Below are 20,795 nucleotides of genomic sequence, written 5' to 3'. Positions count from 1 at the left end.
CCCTCCCTTATTTTCTATCTATCTATCTATCTATCTATCTATCTATCTATCTATCTATCTATCTATCTATCTATCTATCTATCTATCTTCCTTCCCAACCGGAAGAAAGATTCTCTAGAACAATCTATTTCTTCTTTTTAATTTTAATTAATTATTTTTTTAAAAAAGCAATCTTTTCTTATTTTACATACCAATCCCACTTCCCACTCCCCACTCCCTCCCCTCTCCTGCTCTTTCCACCTCCTCCCATCCACTTCTCAGAGAGAGTAAGGCTTCCCATGGGGAGTCAACAAAGTCTAGCACATTGCTTTGAGGCAGGACCAAGGTCCTCCCCACTATATCTAGGCTGAGCAAGGTATCCCTTCAAAGAAAATGGGTTCCAATAAGTCGGTTCAAGCAGTAGGGATACATCCCGGTTCCACTGCCAGTGGTCCTGCAACTGCCACCCACATTCAGAGTTTGGTCATATGCTGGATCCCCCACTGTCAGTCTGGAGTCAGTGATCTCCCACTAGCTCAGGTAAGCTGTTTCAGTGAGTATTCCCATCATGGTCTTGACCCCTTTGCTCATATTATTGCTCCTCCATCTCTTAGACTGGACTTTGGGCGCTCAGCCCAGTGCTTCGCTGTGGATCTCTGCATCTGCTTCCATCAGTTGCTGGATGAAGACAGAGCAATCTATCTCAAACACATCTGATTATTCTGCCCTTTATCACACAGTGTGCCTCTTATGTGATGTACCTTTATCTATCAATTTGATGCATAGGCACTTTTTAATTATCTTATCTCTCTTTTATTAAAAGTCAAATTTCACGAGAAGGGTGGAACACTCTGGGGGCTCAATTCATATCTGCAGAATAAGAATTTACATGGCTGAGTGAATTCCAGGGTAAGGGGACATCGGACAGAACAGAGAAACTGAGGCACCTTGCTGCAACAATGATGTATGAATCGTGGAAGGTCATAGCGAACCAGGAGAGACCGCTGGAGGAAGATTGAAAGGGTCATATGAGGAGTTTGGATCTACTGTGTCTATGAGAATAGGGGGCCATTGAAGGCATGGGGTGAGAGGTGATAGACTCTCTAGTCCATGTGTCAGAAAGACAACTATAATGAAGATAACTTCAGATAAACGTTATGCAATTCATAGTGAAATTTGTAAAGAAAAATGTAGTATAGTGAGTGGATCTGGGAACCAAGCAGGGAAAGGTTGCTTCCCAATGACAAATGGCAAGGGTGTGGGCTCAAGCCACTTGTTCAAGTAAAGGAAGGTTAGAAGGGAAGAGGACAGAGAAGACAAAGGTAGAAAGTGCCAGCTAGAAACTGTTGGAAAGGCACAGTCCCCAGAGTTAGGAAGCTCTGGCAGGTAGGAGCTTGTGGGGTCAGTGCAACAGGGCCCTCATTGTTACTGCAGCAGATGGCAATGTTGACTTGATGATCAGATGGAGGCTGAGGCTCTGGGGGCTGAGGCTTCCCGTCTTTTATCAAGGAAGGACATTTGAAACCAAGGGGAGAATGAGACCCCCCTGGATGACAGTGTAGATGGAGTGAGGAGATATGGAGGTACCAGGCAGCATTCTTTAGGATGGTCACATCTTGGGGGAAAGCAAGGGAGGAAAGGGTCCTTCTTACCTTCCCAGCACAGGACATGGCAGGTTGGACACCACCGTATCTCTCAGGGTCACTGTTTGTACTGCACTGGGGTCAGGACCTTGGGAGACAAAAAAAAAAAAAAAAAAAAAAAAAGATTCATTGGCAGCAACTGTAGAGTTAAAAACAATACTTTACAGAAATCTGACAAAAGTTTCATAGGCTTTTTAACTGAAGGCCCCTCACCCTCTTCCTGCTCATCTGTGTGATGAGACCTCACATCTGGAAGTAAGCTCCAGATGCACGCTTTGGCTAGGTCTGTGAGGTGGAAGACTCTGGAGCTGACAGACGGTGGTAGGAAAAATTAAGGATGCTGTCCCTCCTCAAGGGGCTTGCTCACTCATGGGACACTGGGTAGATGGGCATCTGGTGATGAATGTTAAGATGCTACCTGGATCTTGCTTGTGAGTGGAGCACAGGGAGAACACCTGCTTACAGACAGGGCTCATGGGACCACACTTTGACGCACCCTGTGCTACATGGAGGGTGGCCCCTATGCTTGTGTGGGAAAAGACATTTTTCTAATTGCTCCCTAGAATGTCTGCCTTGCCTTGAGTCCAGGCCTTAGATAAGAAAAAGCAAGGAGAATTATAAAAGAATAAAAGAAATACAAGGGCTGCACTTACTGGTCCGTGCCTAGACTTCCAGCACTCAGGAGACAGAGGCAGGGAGATCTGAGGACAGCAAGGTCAGCTGAAGCTACACTGAAAGATTCTGTCTAAAATAAAGCAAAACCATGTCAAACAAGCAACCAGCCAGCCCACAAGGTAGGCCAAGGGGGTGAAGAACCCTCTTTGGGTGACTTAGCATCGATACTTAAAGTCTAACAGACAGTCAAGGCTTGGCAAATTCTCATTTGCTTTTTACACCTCCAATCTCCCCCACCTCTCTAGGTAGCAAGTCTCCTTAACTGCTCAGACACAAACCCCAGGATGCAGCCTTTGACTAATCTACCCGAATGGGGTATCTAATCCCTTATTTCAGTACCAGTACTAGACAGTGTGATTTTAAATGTGGACTCCCAGGGCCCCCCCAGCTCTTACCTTCACCTCTTGCAGAAGCAAGAGAGACCTAAAAAAAAAAAAAACACAAAAAAAACAACAACAAACAAACCAGGTGGTGTTATGACTTTGTTCAAAATTCAATGGCTGTTCTCACCCTCAGAACCACAGCCAAAATCCTCTGTGGCCTAGAAGGCTCTCTACCATCTGTCCCTGGGTACCTTTCTGACCTCATTTCCAGCCACCCTCCCTGTGTTCATTCTGCTGGGCCAGCTGCCTCCTTGTTGGTCCTCAAACTCAGAAAGCACAGGGATGGACAATGGTTTTCACACTGGCTGTCCCCAGTGCCCCAGGAGGCTCTACCGCAGTCTTATGAGTCCACCCCTTTAACTTTTTTTTTTTTTTTTTTTTTTTTTCCTACACGTTACTTCCACGTTGCCTGTTAACCCTGTGCCGAGCACATAGGAAGCACATGCTAAGCTGTATGGAGTAGTAACCCAGACCGTGCTGTCTGGCTTTGGTGATGAAGTCTGCTCCTACCCCCTTTAGCAGGTTATCTGTAAAAGCATGAACCCCTTCCTCCATGGAAATCTCCTCAAGCACACTGAGTCGGTGCACGTGTGGCCATCAGCCACCAGAGGGAGCCACACATAACGGCGCTGCAGACTGCGGCTCTGACTGAGGCAGCAACCTGAAGACGTCCCTGAAGCCATCCAACACCCACGCACCAGGAGAGGCATTGAGACTGCAGGGCTGTAGGCTTGAGTTTCTGAACTAACTGCCTCCCCTTCCCCCACTGCACACTCCTCAAACAATGTCCTGGGGGATTTATTATTTTTAAAGGGGAAGGTGAGATTTTGAGAGTTTAAAATGAGTTTTCCCACCTATCTGCCAAGCCTCAAGCCTCGGCACCTTCAGTCACCTGAGGTCACAACTCTTCTGACAATCCTCCCCCCCCCCCCCACTTCCCTATTCTAAAAATACAGACTCTAGGAACGGAAGCTTCAGTGAAGTTAAACAGCTCCAGCCTCCCTCAGAACAACACTCCCGGTCTTCTTGAGGCTGCTTGGAACTAACCAGGGGTTACTGTACCTTGTACTCAGCAAAAATGGCTGTCAACTGTATCAGCTTCAGAACGGGAATGGGAGAGCTTGGGGGGGGGGGAGGAGAGGATTTTAGGCACTAACTTGGAGTCTAACTAGGGCCAGGAGGCACCTGTCAGTCAGCCTCCAACCAAATTTGACATCTCTGTCACTGCCCCTGACCTCATACCTCCAGGTCTCTCCATCTAGACGCCTCTTCCTCCTTCCTCTCCATGTGGTCCGTGTATGCAGACCAGTTTTGCAGACCCCTAGAACTGAGCAAGGTCTTAAAGATCACCCCAGAGGTTCTAGCCTTGCCTAACGACCACAGGTGCCAGGAGCTCACTGCTCATCACCCCCTCTCCCCCTGGGGTTTGCTTGCTGCTGCACTTTGCCCCACTGTGACTGGTGGCATATCTTACCCCACGGAAAGGGAGTCCTGTCTCCCAGGCATGGCTGTCCATAGCCTTGCTTGACTCTTTTTAGCCTTTCTCAGGACCACCACTGTGAGGGAAGGTTCTTTCCCTGGCAGAAGGGATGATGGGGAAGGGGGAGGGAGTCGGGCAGCTCTGGCAGGGTACCAGCTATGGATCTGTTCTCCAGGGCCTGGAATGCAAGGAATGGTGGATGAGTGGGGCTGGAATGCAAGGAATGGTGGATGACCGAAGGCTCGGCACGAAGGAGAAGTCAGTCTCTCAGATCGGCAGTCCATCGCGCAGTGCCAGCCTCTCCTTCATTCTCCGTCTTTAGGTTTGTTTTCAAATATCCTCCCGCCCATCCCCCAAGGTGTGCTGTGTGGCAGATCTTTTTGCCTGCAAAGCTGCTTCTATTGTGCAATGATGAGTGAAGCCATGCACTGTTAGCCGTGTGAACATCTGTAACAGCCAACACAGCTTCTGGCCAGTGTGAGAGGCTGTACACGCCTCACTGAGGTGTGAGAATCCAGCCCACGGAAACAGCACTCCACATTCTGTTTGGTCTGGGCAGCCTTGTCAGAAATAAAGGTGTAACTTTTCCTCAGGCTTTTGACATTCTACATCGTGAAAGCATGCATAACTGCCCCTTTGGGTCTTCAATCTTGGGTTCAGGCACTGGCTTGGGGGGTCTGACTTGCTCAGTACCACCCCCCCACCCAATCTGCTTATTGGCTGCACAGACAATGGCTCATTACATGATGTTTTAAATGTTTCCACAAAGTGTGGGTTTTAAGGCTAACTTTAACTGCAGTCCTCCTGGGTTATATAATGCACTGACTTCATAAAATGCAGAGGACTGTGTAGTGACATTTCGTTCGTGTTTCAATAAATAAAGCTTTCCTGAGGCTCAGAAAAGTAAAACAGCCTCACTGGACAGCCTTACAGACCAGGCAGTGGTGACACACACCTTTAATCTCAGTAGTCACACTAGTTGCCATAGAAACCAGGCAGTAGTGGTGCACACCTTTAATCCCAGAACTAGAGAGGATTATAAAATGGGAGGAGACAGCTCTCAGACTCAATTTCATTCTGAGGTTTCCTGGTGTCAGGATCACCATTTTTGGACTGAGGTCGAGGTAAGAGCCAGTGGCTGGTTGCTTTGTTTTTCTGGTCTTCAGGTTGAACCCCAATATCTCTCTCTGAGTATTTTATTAATTGTGCTTCAGGACTGTGGAGTATAGCTTGTGTGGACAGCCTGATTAAAACTCTTATTAAATACAAGAGGTTAGTGTAATGATTCCAGCCACATAAGGCTGATACTTCTGGGTTCTAGGGGCCGTGCATGTGCAGACAAGCCCTCAGGTAGAAGTGCCCAACGGCCCCTGGGGATGTTAAAGGGCTCCATGGGACCCATGTGTGGCGTGAATCATCCACGTATGACTCAGCTAAGCCCTTGCATGCATGCATAAGCCCTGTCATCTGCATATGATGTAGCCACGTCAACCCCTGTGTGCATGCGGTAGGCAGCTTTGAAAAGCTGGGCGCGCGCCATCTTCCCCCCCCCTCCACTTCCCCAGGCCTGTACACGCCCCCTCTAATAAACTCCTAAGCGGGTTTGTTGTGTGTTTCATTTCTTCTTCTCACTTGAGCCAGGTAATTTCATTGGTGCCATGGAACTCAGGAGGCTCTCCCGCCCCAAGCTCCTCTTCCGGGGTCGGGATCTGGAACTGGGCAATTTTTTCAACAACAACCACGTGTTCCATTTGCCTGAGCGTGATTTCTACATACGCCACCAGCTTCCATTGGTGAGTTTCCCTCATTCTGGTCAGTTTAACCATTTCTCAAAACCCGAGGAATTGATTGCTGAGCTCCTGGAAATCTTCTGGTGTTCCTAGAAATGGGGGGCCAGCTCCCAACCACAGTCTTTATGGCTACAGTTGAGCCCTTCACTGACATTCTCTGGATTGCTTCCTTTAGCTAAAATTGGTCCTTCTGCAACTGGGGGCCCAGGGCCCCTCAGATTTTTCTTTCTCTTTTTCCTTTCCTTTCCTTTCCTTTCCTTTCCTTTCCTTTCCTTTCCTTTCCTTTCCTTTCCTTTCCTTTCCTTTCCTTTCCTTTCCTTTCCTCCCCCGCCCCCCCCGCACCATGAAAGGCTGCTTGGAGCAGCCTAGAGGCCTCTCTGGCTTCTGAGTCACCCCAACTGGATCCAATCAGGCTGTAGCACCCCACCTGTAGGCAGAAGACGCTCTCCTACAGGTCCTGTGGTGTTCTCCACTGATTTATACCCTGACTATAGTGGGAAGATGGCTCCCTGTAGGCCTTGTGGTGTTGCCATTTTAGCAGGTTTTCACGGTTTCAGCTATGGGTAGCAAGCCATCCAAACCCATCAATCCAGCCTCCTCCTTAAGATGCCTTTTAGAGGTCCTAAAACCTCAGGCCTTAATGTCCTACTTACAGATTTTCACACTTGTCTATCTTTGTTCAAAAATTGGCCTTGTTACAATTTAGATGGCAATCTAAAGTGGCTGCCTAACAGCACCTTTGATCCTAATATTCTTTCTAACTTTCTAACTATTGTTATTGCATAGACATATGGAAGCAATTTCCTTATATCCAAGCCTTTTACTGTCAAAGCTCTAAGTCTAAGCTCTCTGTCCTTGCAAGTTCTTCACTGCTCACATGTTCCTGGCTATGCCATCTGAGCTGGAAGAACATTCCACTTCCGCTCTGGACCCAGCTAACAAACCCCTGCCTTTTTTACCTCAGTGGGAAGCTACTCCCATTCCTTTAGGAACCGACTGGCAGCTTGACTTTACTCATATGCCCACAGCCAGATGAGTTAAAAATCTCCTGGTTTTGGCGGACACCGTATCTGGGTGGATTGAAGCATTTCCCACCACTAACAAGAGGGCCCAGACATTTTCCAATTTTCTTCTCCGAGAAATCATCCCCTGGTTTGAAATCCCAATCTCTTCTTAGTTGGATAATGGCCCAGAGTTTACTTCCCAGATTTCTCAAACTTTATCTGAGGCTCTTAACATTCCCTGACATTTTCATATCCCATACCACCCTCAGTCTTCAAGGAAGGTAGAATGAACTACCTGTTCCTTAAAATAATGTTATTGTTAAGATGTCACAGGAGCTTCACCTCAACTGGGTAAATTTTTTGCCTCTGGCCCTTCTTAGGCTTAGGGATCTCCCCCAAATCCCCTTTCCCTCTCACTCACGTATGGGCAGCTGGTCTTAACCCCCAGCCTCTCACCTAAAACCTCTCCCCTTCCTGATCACCCACTGTTATCCCTTCTTCACTCCCTATTATGGGATTTTACCGACTACTCATTACCCCAACCATGTGTCAATTCATGCCCACCACTGATTAAAGTAGAGGATCAGGTGCTATTCTCTCTCCCAGACCAATGTTCTTTACCCCTTTCCCTTAAATGGCAGGGCCCTTTTAAAGTAATTCTTGCAACTCCCCTAGCTGCCAAGCTAGAGGGACTTTCTCATTGGATCCATCTGTCCCACCTTAAACGTTTTGCTCTTCCAGCTCTAGATACTCCTTCATATACGGTAACTCAAATAGGGCCCTGCTCCCTTAAGTTCCAGAGGGCACCAAGATCAGCCACTCTTTCTCCATTTCCAGAAAAATAAAAGTCTCATCACCACACTCAATTCTCCTGTGCCAAAACCCCCATATGCTCTCCCTCTTCCTCTTTCTCCTATCTGCTTTATCAACTTCTCTTTATCTCCAATGTCATGCTTAAATTTCCAGTTAACCACTCAGCTGTCATTACAGGGACCACCATTAAACATAGAGCCGGAGGTACAAGGACTGTCAAAATCCCAGGTGGTAAGAAACAAAAACGAGTTTGGGGACATTCACAGGCCCAAACTCCAAGAACTCACAAAACAGACTTTAACATAACAGGTTTATCACTGACTGCAGCAGTGTCTCCTGGATGTTAAGGTAATACCATGATGCTAAAGAGAACAAGTGCCTTAAGATTTGCTTCAAGTAAAACATTACGGGGTCTAATAATTCCCCCTTCTTTTCCTCCCTACCGTCTTCCATTCCAATACTATATCATCATAATTATAAGCTTTTAATATGTCTAAAATTTATTTCTTTACAAACATTTTTTCATAAGCTCTAGAGAGCCAATTGGACCTATCTAAATGGACCAGACATGCCCAGAATAAGTATCATTTAATTTTTCCCTTATCATTCCTGGTCTCGAGAACCCCTGGGAAATTCCCTCCTCCACCCCCCCCAAAATACCCTCTATCTTGTATCTTGGAACCCCTGGGAAATTCCCTCCTCCACCTCCCCAAAAATACCCTCTATCTTGCATCTTGGGACTCTCCTCCCTTAATCGCCAGGACCTAAATTTTTTTCCAGACATAATTTTCTGCCTTTCTAGCATCTTACGAGGTTCAAGCTGCCAGCCAACCTGTTCCACAGATCCCCAAAAAACCACAAAAATAATCAGCCACCCCAGGACATGGTCAAGTATCTCAGCTCTCCGACACCCACAAAATCAGCAGGAAGCAGTCATGAGAGACCTTAAAGACAGCCCATTCCCACCCATTAAAGATCCCAAATTCCCCAAATTTTTATAGTAAACAAAGGATGGAATGTAATGATTTCAGCCACATAAGGCTGTTACTTCCAGGTTCTAGGGGCTATGCATGTGCAGACAAGCTCTCAGGCAGAAGTGCCTAATGGCCCCTGGGGATGTTAAAGGGCCCCGTGTGACCCATGTGCCGTGTGGATCATCCATATATGACTCAGCTAAGCCCTTGCATGCATGCGTGGTTGCACCATCCATGTATGACTCAGCTAAGCCCTTCCACACCTGCGTGAGTCCCATAATCTGCATAAGATGTAGCCATGTCAAACCACTGTGCGCATGTGCTAGGCAGCTTTTAAAAGCTGGATGCTCCATCCTCCTCCTCCTCCTTCTCTCTCTCTCTCTCTCTCTCTCTCTCTCTCTCTGCACACTGACTTCCCCAGGCCTGTACACCACCCTCTAATAAACTCCTAAGTGGGTTTGTTGCGTGTTCTGTGTTTCCTTCTCACTTGCACCAGGTAATTTCAGTTAGATTTCTAGCAATCTCAAGAGCTAAATGGTTGACAAACCCTCTAAAAAATAATGTGAGATTGGATTATATTAAAAAAAATCCCATCATTTAAGGGCTCTTGAAGTTGATCAGCTACAAATAGTGTATTGAGATTATTCATGAGAAAAGTGTTTTTCTTGCTTAGGCTGCTTCTTTCCTTCCAAGCTTGGGTAAAGTAGGGCTATGGTTTCCTTCATAGAAAGTTGTCTTGGTTTGGAGAAGAGGACAAAACTCTGCACTCAATAGAGTTTTCAGTACATGAGGCAAACTTGATACAAAGCAAATGTGTCTGCTCTGGGCCATGCTGGCCTGAAGTATGAATGTGCTTGCTCTGGGCTTTGCTGGCCTGAGTTGTTCTGCTGTTGGTTGAAAGCTGAATCAATTCAGTAGTCTTACAAGAATCTGGAAGAAAGAGAGCTTCAAAGAGGGTACGTATTCTTCCCACACATCTCTGGCTGACCAGTAGGTTCTGTCAATAAGGCCCAAGAGGACCTGATGGAAAGCTAAAGTCAACTTCAAACCCTTTTGTACTTTGGACATCCACTCTGTCCTAACCCCATCCACTGTTAGTGAAAGCCTGCCTCAAGGTTTCAAATGTTAAAAGTCATCATTAGCTTGGCTGGAAGAGGAGTCATTTATGGGCTACACCTTTGGGCATGCTAGTGAGAATGTTTCTAGAGAGGCTTAACCAAGGAAGGCTGCGGAGGCCCAAAATGGTCTATTTCCACAGTGACCAAAGGTCAGAGAGTTGGGACGTGTTTCTACTTCCTTCAAGGTTATTGTGCTTTTACCTCAGACAAAGGTCTCACCTTGTTGTAACTCAAGAGAGTTCTGCTCTCTCAAGGCTATTGTCAACAGGTGTGGCTAATTGCCAGACCTGGTGCTCCTGGAATAGGGAGTAGTTTGTTCCTACCTCAAACAAAAGTCTAAGGATCCAACTAAGTTCCAGTTCTTTATGGAAATAACTTGGGATTCTACCCAAGGAGTGGTTCACCTACAGAGAGTTTTGGTCTAGGGTGTGAGCATGACTTGGCTACTTGTTTTGTTCTAGCAACAGAATGTAGCCCATGACTTTCAATTGGTATGTTCATTTCTGTTAGGAATGATTTTCTAACCAAGCCACTCCACCAATGCAAAAATAATCCCAATCAAACCAAATTAAAAGATATCCAAGTTTAATAAGACAGCTGTGCTCCCAGGTGGTCCCGAGGGGAAATGGGAAGCTGCCAAGGTGACCATGACCAATGGAGAGGAAGAGGGAAACCAGGTGTTTATTTTCTGGGGAGCAGTTTAAATAGCTTGTGGGAGTGGTCTTGACCTTTCCTGGGGAGGGCTCAAGGTTTGGTGGGCACAGGGCAGGGGCCTCCAAAGATGGAGGCCAAGGCTGGGATTACAATTTCCTTGTATCATATTAATGCAGTCTTTTGTCTTACTCCTACCTTTTGGGGTCAGGAATATTTTAAGCAGTTAGAAATTAAACGAGGACAAATTTTCAGTACCCACCAAAAAATTCCCTCCCGAGACTATCCTATTTGTTTCCCCTTTTTATTATTTTTATTCGTGTCTTCATGCCCTCACCCTGGCAAGAGGTATTTTTGTTGAGGCTGGTCCCCGACAGGAGACACACCTCGAATGAGTCCTGCCCCAGCTCACCTCCCAGTGCTCATCTCCTTTCGCTCTCTGACTGTGGAGGCAAAATGACCTGTTTCACACGCCCCTCCATGATGTTCTCTCCATGAAGACCTGCATCCCTTCAAACTGTGAGCCTAACTAACCCCCACCTGCTTCCTTAAACTGCTTTTGTTGGATATTCTGTTCCAACATGTGATGAGAAAATTAACCCCTAGTGTTTGAGCCCACCTTCTGAGTCATTGTCTGGCTATTCTGCAGAAACAAGGGCAATTCCTCCAAAGCCAATCTGAAAAAAGAAAAATAATAAGAACCCTAAACCAACAATAAGAGCAACAGTGATAAACCCTGAAGAAGCTGAATGACGACATTGGTAGAAGCACAGTGCTGTTCCAGGAAGAAGCACACACCACAAGTTAAGTTCATGTAGATTATATGAAAAGGGAGCTCAAACCAAGCAGAAAACCAACAATAATTCTTACTACTGCTAATGGGAATTTAACTGCTTAACTGGTTTATTTTCCTTGGAGGGCAATTTGGCAGTAGCTTTCAAAAGTACAATATATTTACCTTTTAGCTCAAGAACTCTGTTTCTTTGTTTTTGTTTTTATTTTTAGAAACTTATCCTATGGATTCAGCTTAGTATATCAAAGTGACAAATCTACCCAAGGCCTTCATGGTCCAATGATCTGTAACAGGAAGACTGAACACAGGCCTGGTGCCCATCACCAAGCAGTTGGTAAACTATAGTTTGTTGAATTGTACCCATACAAAGGAATTAAGTGCAGGGCGTGCTCAGTGAGTGAAAGACCAGCTGCCTGACCACCTGAGTCCAATATCCAGAACCGACGTAAAAGTGCATCTAATCTCAGCGTTCCCTATGGCAGGATGGGAGGCAGAGGCAGGAGGAACTTGGGGAAACTCTGGCTTGAATGTTAGAAGGCCAGCTAGCCTTAAGTTTGCAGCTCAGCAGAATTATGCAATTAGAAGAGAGACTCTTGCTTCAACCAGGTGGATGATGAAAAACAATTTTTAAAAGTTGTCCTCTGGAGAGGGTGCCTAAACCGGCCTTCACTGTAGTCAGACTGATGAATATCTTAAATGTCACATAGAACCTTCATCCAGGAACTGATGGAAACAGAGGCAGAGACCTGCAGCAGAGCACTGGGCTGAGCTCCTAAAGTCCAGTTGAAGAGTGGGAGGGCTGAGAATGTGAGCAAAGAGGTCAAGATCATGATGAGGACACCCACTGAAACAGTTTACCTGAGCTAATAAGAGCTCACCAACTCCAGTTGGACAAGGGAGGAACCAGTACAGGTCCAAACTAGTCCCTCTGAATGTGGTGACAGTTGTATGACTGGAGCAGACTGTGGGGCCACTGGCAGTGACACCAGGATTTATCCCTACTTTTTGTATTGGTTTTTGGAGAACCCATTCTCTTTTGGAGGGATACCTTGCTCAGCCTAGATATAGTAGGGAGGGCCTTGGTCCTTCCTCAAAGCAATGTGTCTTACCCTCTCTGAGGAGTGGATGGAGGATGGGGTGGGGATAGGTGGAGAGACTGGGAACTGGGATTGGTATGTAAAATGAAAAAAGATAGTTTGCTTTCTTTTACAAAAAGCCTCCATACCTATGCCGTGGTATGTGCATGTTCATGTATGTGTGCATGTGCACACAGACATAATAAATAAGCACACAATAAAATAAAATTTAAAAGAACTAAGAGTATTTCTATGCTTTATGTAGAAAAAAGTTCTAGATATATGATAAACAAAAGGAACACAAAGACAATATATTTAGTATGCCACTTTTATAGCATTTATAGGATACAAATCAGGAGAATGAAAATATGCATATATGTCTGATCATATCTGCATAAAGACCCATACTGGAATAAATCTCATGGTTGCCTCCAGGGACTTTGGAGTGGGGTGGAAAGGTCAGGGTGTGAATGAAACATCTCAATGCATTCTAGAATGTTTTTATTTTAATCTGTGTAAAATTACTAATTAGTTTTTACTAATTTACTAATTATTAATTACTAATTTGTTTTGATTATTAGTAATCAAAACAAAAATAGAAAACTTACGGTGAATAGATGTTTAGAAGCACATACGAATGTACATGCATGTGATTCACCACTCCCCAACCAGAGAAATGTCCTTGCCAAGGGTGGTTTCCCAGTATATAAGTCTCAACTACCTAGGCCTTAGGCAACAGTTGGGCCAGACTACCAGAGAAATCCATGTGTGTCTTTGACCTTTCTGTCACCCCGCATGGAATATTCGCCTTTTGCTCCTTACTCAATAAATGAAATGTCAAGACGTTCTTTCTGCTTCTCTTTTGTGGTTTCTAATGAGGAGTGTGATGATAATGATGATGGAAATATCATAGTTTACTGTGTGCGAGGTACTTCATAAAATGCCTGTTGCTTTGCATCTGATCTCCCCACCAGCTCTGTGGTAGGAAAGTCACACACACAAGAAACTGAGGCCAGAAGAGGTAGCTCCAGAGATGGTACAGTGTGATGTTCTTGATGTTTGGACTCAGAGGGGTTTGGCCTAGAGTTCCAGCTCAGCTCCTTCCTGGTTCTGTGGCCTTGGGGTGTCTTCTCATCTGCAGAAGCTGTCATCTAATCGTCTAATGTGGGAATAATAATCATGGCTCCATCATGAGGTTGCTCACGACCAAGAAGCCACAGGAAGGAAAAACACATATTAAGTGTTCAGTCATTGCCTGCCCACAAAGTCCAGGTGTTACCAGACCCTACCCACTGCCCTGTACTCAAGTCTCCTTCCCTTGAAATGGGAAGGCCCAATTACCTAAGCCTCTTGGGTCACCAACATCATGTCAACCAAAGCCATATTATCTTCATCTGTCTTGACTTGTCTTTATTTTGACAGCTAGATCATATGGTTTCTGGAGCCAGGGTCAACTCTGGGAGTCTCTGTAACCTTCACTGGATTTGGTTCTTAACATGCTCAACAACTATGTGTTGTTTGACTAACTCTGGAGAAAAGGAGTGTGGATGGAACATTAGAAAAAAAAAGCAAAGCAAAACAGAGAAGAAATATAAAGTCAAACAAGAGACAACTACAGGCCAATTTAATCATAAAAGCCAATCTTGCCAGGATCGCACTGAGGAGGAAGCAAGAGGAACAAAAGCGCTTATGAGATGGGCAGGAAGTGAGACAGCAAGGACAAGACTTGGGGAAAGAGACTGAAAGTCACGTAGATATTAGGAAAATGTTTACTTTTAGAGGAAGTATTCTCCAGCAATGCTGTTTCCTCTTTTATATGTATATATAGTTTAAAATTTCAGTAAGGAATGGACGATTGAAATAAGATTAAAAGGTCCCTGCTAACTCCAGAGTGTCTTAGACAGCCTGACGGGGACAGAATACTATGTCTGAGTCACTGAAAGACCATAAACAGTGCCCTTATTTTGGTCTACCCTGGACATCTTGGGATTTGCTCCCAGTTTGGACTTTACAAAAGAAGGAGCAGGAGAAAGTAGTCTACAGTGGAGAGAGAAGGAAAAAAGTCATCCCCCTTTCCATGCTCACCTCGCCAATTCCAGCCACTTCAGGTCACAGTGAAGAAGTCTCTGGGATGTCAGAGGGATTGGTCACACTCCACCTTACTGGTCCCTGGTTTCTCCTCAGGGAGTGTTTTCTGTGGGAGACTTCCTCCCCCCAGACTGTGAACTCCTTGAGAACAGAAACCCATCTTCCGCATCTCACTGCTGCGGAACAGGGGCACCATAAACATTTGTTGACTGAGATCTGTTTGTAGTGAACTGGACAAAAGACCATGACTTACGAGAGGTTGTATTAGATGTCCTGTTTCGGAGCTTCCACTGGGCCCTGCTTTTCGGCATCCTATCTCCAACCATGCACATGGTAGATCCCTCTCTTCCAGCCACATCCTCAGGAGCCCAGCCTGACTCCTTGTGTTTAAGGCAGGCGCAAAGTCAGTGCTAAGCAATTGTTCACTGAGTAAACTGACATAAACTCATCATGCTGTGGACCACCTAGGACTTCAACAGAGTTAGTTCTCCTGGGAATCATGGGCTTGTTCTTGGAAGTCAGAACAAGTCCTTGATGGCAGGATTTGATGTGTTCTCTTAAAACTATAATTAGATTCAATCCATGTCCTAGGCAGAACACAAGGATGCTTCTAGACATACCTGCAGTTAGGTTTCTTTTTATTTTTTAATTGAAAGAAAAAAAAAAAGAAATTCCCGCCTCCTCCCAGCCTCCCATTTCCCTCCCCCTCCTCCCACCCTTCTCCCCCTCCCCCCACTCCTCTCCTTCTCCCTCTCCAGTCCGAAGAGCAGTCAGGGTTCCCTGCCCTGTGGAAAGTCCAAGGTCCTCCCCCCTCCAACCAGGTCTAGGAAGGTGAACATCCATACTGGCTAGGCTCCCACAAAGCCAGAACATGAAGTAGGATCAAAACCCAGTGCCATTGTCTTTGGTTTCTCATCATCCCTCATTGTTCTCCATGTTCAGAGAGTCCGGTTTTTTCCCCTGCTTTTTCAGTCACAGTCCAGCTGGCCTTGGTGAGCTCCCAATAGATCAGCCCCACTCTCTCAGTGGGTGGGTGCACCCCTCGTGGTCCTGACTTCCTTGCTCATATTCTCCCTCCTTCTGCTCTCCATTGGGACCTTGGGAGTTCAGTCCGATGCTCCAGTGTGGGTCTCTGTCTCTATCTCCATCCATGCAGTTAGGTTTCTTAAGGGTATTTTTAAATTCTTAGTGCTCAGGGCACCTTTCATATCAGTTAATCTAGAATGTCTAGGAATGAGAGCTTGACATTGGTGATATTCAGAAGTCCCTCATAATCCCAAGAAATCCATGGTGACCTCAAGACCCTGTGTGATCCTCAACCAGAGATTTCTAAGAACCTCTAAATGGTCCCAAGGTCTTCAAGACACAAGATCCCTAGTGGTTCAGTCAATTTTGAGAACCATTGACTTGGGAAATGCATCTTTGTTATTGAAGTTGTTAGGTTCCCTAAACCACATGGTTATTAGGTATTCATAAGTCTCCACCATGATGTAAGTGGAGTTTTAACTACAAAGCATTTGTAAGGATGAAGCATCTAGTGTGAGGGCTGGAATGTGTTCAGTTCTTTTAATGTCTGTTGATACCCCTGAGAAGTAGGCTCGGGTGAGCATCTTCTCTTCAGCACAACCCCTTCCTCCTTTTTTCTGTGGGATTTTTCAGTATTGCAATCATTTTCTGCCATGCTAAACAATGAGCACCTCAAAGGCTTGAACCACAAGCAAAGTCAGTGTCTGACTCACAGTGGATGAGTGACATGTTGGTGATTTTGATGTGTCTATGCATTGTGTGACAGCCTTTTCATGAGGAGAAACAACACACACAGATACACACACACACACACACACACACACACACACACACACACACACACACATCTATTCCCCCTAGATAGGGAACCTGTGACAGAAAGTGCAGATATGATTTGAAGGGAAACTATCAGCTCAGGACCCCCAAGGCCAAGTACTCAGCACCAAGGAGATGTATTAACCCTAGAGGAACAGAGGGCAGGGATAAGAGACAAACACAGGAGACAGAGGATGAGGTAGAAGGGGAAGGGAACAAGGGAAAGGGGGCAGGGATATTTGTCCCAGAGGGTCAAAGGACTGGCTCTGGGTAGAGGGGAGACAGACATGTCACATAGGCAAATGACTGTTTATAAAGATATAGAGGGAAATCCCGTCCGAATGAGGTGTTTAATTTTAATTGAGCATTGTAACTAGGTGAGCCAAGGGGAGCTTTTGGTTACTGGACTTCCATACTTTGATAACTGGACCTTTGTAGTCAGCCTCAGGAGGAGAGATTGATAAATAAGGGAATAGGCCTTGGTGGGTAGCTTCAGGAATGTAAACTAACAGGCAGAGGGAGTGGGGGAGAAGGGCAAGGCAGGCCAGAGCTGTGCTCACCACGCTAGAGCTAGAGCTGGCTGGACTCCCTTCACCTCCAAAGTCTATCTTGGTGAATCAATGAGTTTTACTGTTGTTACTTACTGGAATGTGGGTGAGGGGTTACCTACTTGGGCAGAAATGACTCAAAGACATCTGCATCACCAAAGCCCACTCCAGCATGAGAGACAGCTTACAACAGCTGGAAAACTGGAGGCCACTGAACAGCCACAGGCAGCTCAGCAATTTGGGGAGTAAGTGCGCTTTCCAGGTGGCTCAGCCTGTCTGAGCCTCTTCCAGGCAGCTGAGCTGGTCTTTTGTTTCTGATAGACAGTTTGGTTGGTTTCTGATTCTTTTCAGGCTCTTTGTTGGTCTCTGGGTTTTCTGGACTTGTCTGAGAATGACTCTTTACTTCAGAGGAGAGAGAGGAGTCCAGTGCATCCGGTCAGCTTCAGGGACTTCCTAAAGCCATTTTGGGTTATTTACTTCCTGTCTTAACATGTTTCCCTGCAGGATGAAATGTTTCAGCCCCCTTTAAAATATCCCATTGTTCCACCTCCTTGTAAACAGCCTGTCCTAAAATAGCCCATTGTTTCGCTATCCTTTTATATCAGATGTCTTCACGACTTTCCCTTTAATGTCTGTAGGTCCTGCTGAGGGGAAATTGCTATGCAACACTGTGAAGCCTCTCATTAATTTATGATTAATCCAATGAACGATGGTGATGGCAGAAAGGTGCAGCAATGGCAAAGGAGCCAGCTAGGAGGAAAGAGTAGAAAATATACCCCACAAAAATGGAATTAAGATCAAAGGTGAAGAAGAAAAGGGAAAGAGATTGTATTTTTTTCTACTCACATAGTTCAGGGGTAGGCAAGTCATGCTGGGGGAAGTATGTGCTTAGATAACGCTGCAGGCTGGGCAGTTAGTTAGCTTCTCTAAGTACCATGTACTTTATATTATTTTTCTGCTAGGATATTTATTACAGTGAAATTAGTTTGCACACTATTACTTGAAAAATAGCTCTTTCCTCTTCCAAGCTTTTGTTCAAACAGGGTAAAACTCCTAGGGGAATCCATCTTTGTGTTCTAGTGTTTAGCACAGCACAACATATTGTAATATTGATAAATATTTACCAAGAGTCTTTATGATGTCTCACGGTTTTAAGTTCCTTCTGTTAGAAGCATCATCTTTGTTTCAAGATGGCTATGAAGGAAAGTTTCAGTGAGATATATCAGGATCTAATGTATGGCAGGCAGGTAGCATTTTAAAATTTAGCACTATGAGGGAGGGAAAAGACACATGAAGTTCCTGCTCTGCTCTGTTTTTTCTGCAACACCCTCAGGGAAAAGAGACAGTTGGAAGTGCGATATGTTGTAATCTTTTAGGAAAGGTAAAAGTTGGAGAATTCAAGAGATGCCATTAACTTCCTGGCCACCCTCCCCCCAAGTCACAAGAAACTCCAGCATCCACTCACAGGACTACTTGGCCACATACCAGGCAGCCAGGCCAGGTAAGCCAGGCCTTTAAAACTCATATTCCAATCAACCACCAGATGGCAACATAGACCCCACTGACCGACAGACCAGAGCTTTCTTCAGGATCTCTGAAAAGCTCAGGGGGAAAAGTGGTCTTAGTACTTGCCCTTCAAGCCTTGTAAATAAAGCTTTGAGATAGGCATCGTCCTTTCCATTTCCAACTACCTGTTGAAGCCTACCCTGGGGTCACTCTCGCCCTGGAAGGTCCTCATTCAGCATTTTCTCCAGAGCATCTAGGGTGTTCTTCTCACCACCATTCTCTTAACAACACCCTGTAGTAAGAGGCCACTAGTGTGTTCCCAGCCACCCTCCACCTGTTTGTTTCCTGGCCACCCAGACTTCCGAAATAACCACACAGAAACTGTATTAATTAAATTACTGCTTGGCCAATTACTTAGGTGTATTGATAGCTAGCTCTTACATCTAGAATTAAGCTATCTCCATTATTTTATATCTTACCATGAGGCTTGTGGTCTACTGGCAAGGTTTCAGCATGTCTTGTCTCTGGTGCCGGCTCCATGGCTTCTCCCTGATTCCTCTTCCTTTTTCCCAGCATTCAGTCCTCCCCTCCCCCACCTAGCTCTATTTTACACTATCATGGGCTCAAGATGGTTTCTTTATTAACCAATGGTATTCACAGCATACAGAGGGGAATCCCACATCACTCCCCCCCTTTTCTGTGTAAATAAGGAAGGGTTTAATTTTAACATAGAAAAATTACATACAACAAAACAGGTATCAAGCAAGAATTACAGTTATAATATTTATATCTACTTTATCTTTTATCATATCTAAGGAAAACTTTAACTATAAATTCTTCAACTCCATCAAAGACCCATAAGGATATAATATTACCTAAAAAAAACAGGAAGTGCATTGTAAGCTACTTCCAGAACTCAAGAATTGACAGAGACATTCTTCTGCATCCATCTTCAGCCTACAGGCCCATAGTATCTAGCTGACTTTTCCATAAAGCAGAAAATTTCAAAGGCAGGTACGCCTATATTGGCACTTTGTCAGTCACTTTCTTCTGTATCCTGCATAATGTCTGGCAGACTTTTTTATGAAGCAGGAACTCTGAAGGACTGTCTCACCTTTGGGCAAGTTCAGCAGTCATTTTTCTGTGGGTCCTGCATGTCCGGTTCACGCAGCATACCATCAAGCAGTCCAGGCAAGAGCAGTTTCTTGCCTAAATGGCTAACCAACTCCATAAGGAGCCTCTTTGATGTCCATCATCCTCTTGAAGTAATTGATGCTGCCAGGAGCAGATGTGTTTCATGCCATGAAAAGTCCTAAGTTCTTAAAACATTTAAGTGTTATATTCTGAAGGTCTCTGAAAGATTTAAAGAATCCTTATCTAACTGAATTATATATCTAGAAAACCTAACTAACATTACTACAAGCTTGACTATTGTAGATGACTGTCTATTAACCTATATTTTGTAATTATACATTACATTTACACAACGGTAATTTTAAAGAACTGACAAACACAATGCCTTAATCAGGAACAAAAACATGCAGATAACAAAATTGACCTTAAATTTGTATCACTAGAACAAGATCCATATCAATGTAAATCTATATAGCATATCCCCTTTAAATATAAACAAACATTTGTAAACAATATTTAGGAATATGGGTGTAGTTTTCTCCAAACTGCTTCCTACTGTTTATTGGGAGAAGTAATTTTCTGAGAAGTTTTCAAGGCAACCTTTCAGGGGGATCTTGGTCCATCAAACCACATTAGTCTGGAAAGATTCCACAGGTTCTCATCCTTTGTGGAAACAAAAGAAGAACCTCTTTTCCAAAGCAACATATTCTTAGATCCATATTTTGAGGACAAAATACCTTTTGAAGTATATATGTTGGTACTTAGCTCCTTCAGAGTCAAAAAATCCAAAGAAAACACAATATGCACAATCCAGACTCTCTTTTTTATATTCCATTTTATATGACTTTTCTTACTCTCTTACTTTTTAATATTTATTTTATTATCTTACTCCTTTAATCTATGACTGTTTGTACTGTCTCTTTAAATAATTTTTTTGTAAACCATTTAATTCTTTTTATAACTTTCTATACTCTTTCTTTTTTCTCCCAAGCCTATGCACATTTTTTTTTAAACACAGTGTGTCTCATTTAGAGGTCTTTTATGTCTGAATCTGTCCTACAATTTTTTCCTGTTCCATGTTTTAAAATGGCAAGCAGCTTTGTCGCAGCAGCCCTGGGTGCTGGCTTTGCTTCTTTCTGCTTTTCAAAATGATGGAAGTACCATTATCACCAGCTCTGGGACTTCCAGGTAAGAGGTGCGCTCACACAGACATTAAGGGCAACATTGAATAAATGGGACCTACTGAAACTGAGAAGCTTCTGTAAAGCAAAGGACACTGTCACTAAGACAAAAAGGCA

The 20,795-nt window shown here is 44.6% G+C and overlaps 1 long non-coding RNA gene across 1 annotated transcript; it reads left to right on the top strand.

The window, feature by feature from the left end:
* The first annotated feature begins 5,372 nt into the window (after window positions 1-5,372).
* Window positions 5,373-11,905, top strand: LOC113458433. Its single transcript, XR_003378814.1, has 3 exons — window positions 5,373-5,432; window positions 5,802-5,953; window positions 11,516-11,905. It is a non-coding gene; the product is annotated as an uncharacterized LOC113458433 (long non-coding RNA).
* Window positions 11,906-20,795: the final 8,890 nt, after the last annotated feature.

The sequence above is a fragment of the Microtus ochrogaster genome, unplaced genomic scaffold (genome assembly GCF_000317375.1).
Source record: "Microtus ochrogaster isolate Prairie Vole_2 unplaced genomic scaffold, MicOch1.0 UNK25, whole genome shotgun sequence".
Taxonomy (NCBI): Eukaryota; Metazoa; Chordata; class Mammalia; order Rodentia; family Cricetidae; genus Microtus; species Microtus ochrogaster.
This window is presented reverse-complemented; position numbering and strand designations above follow the sequence as displayed.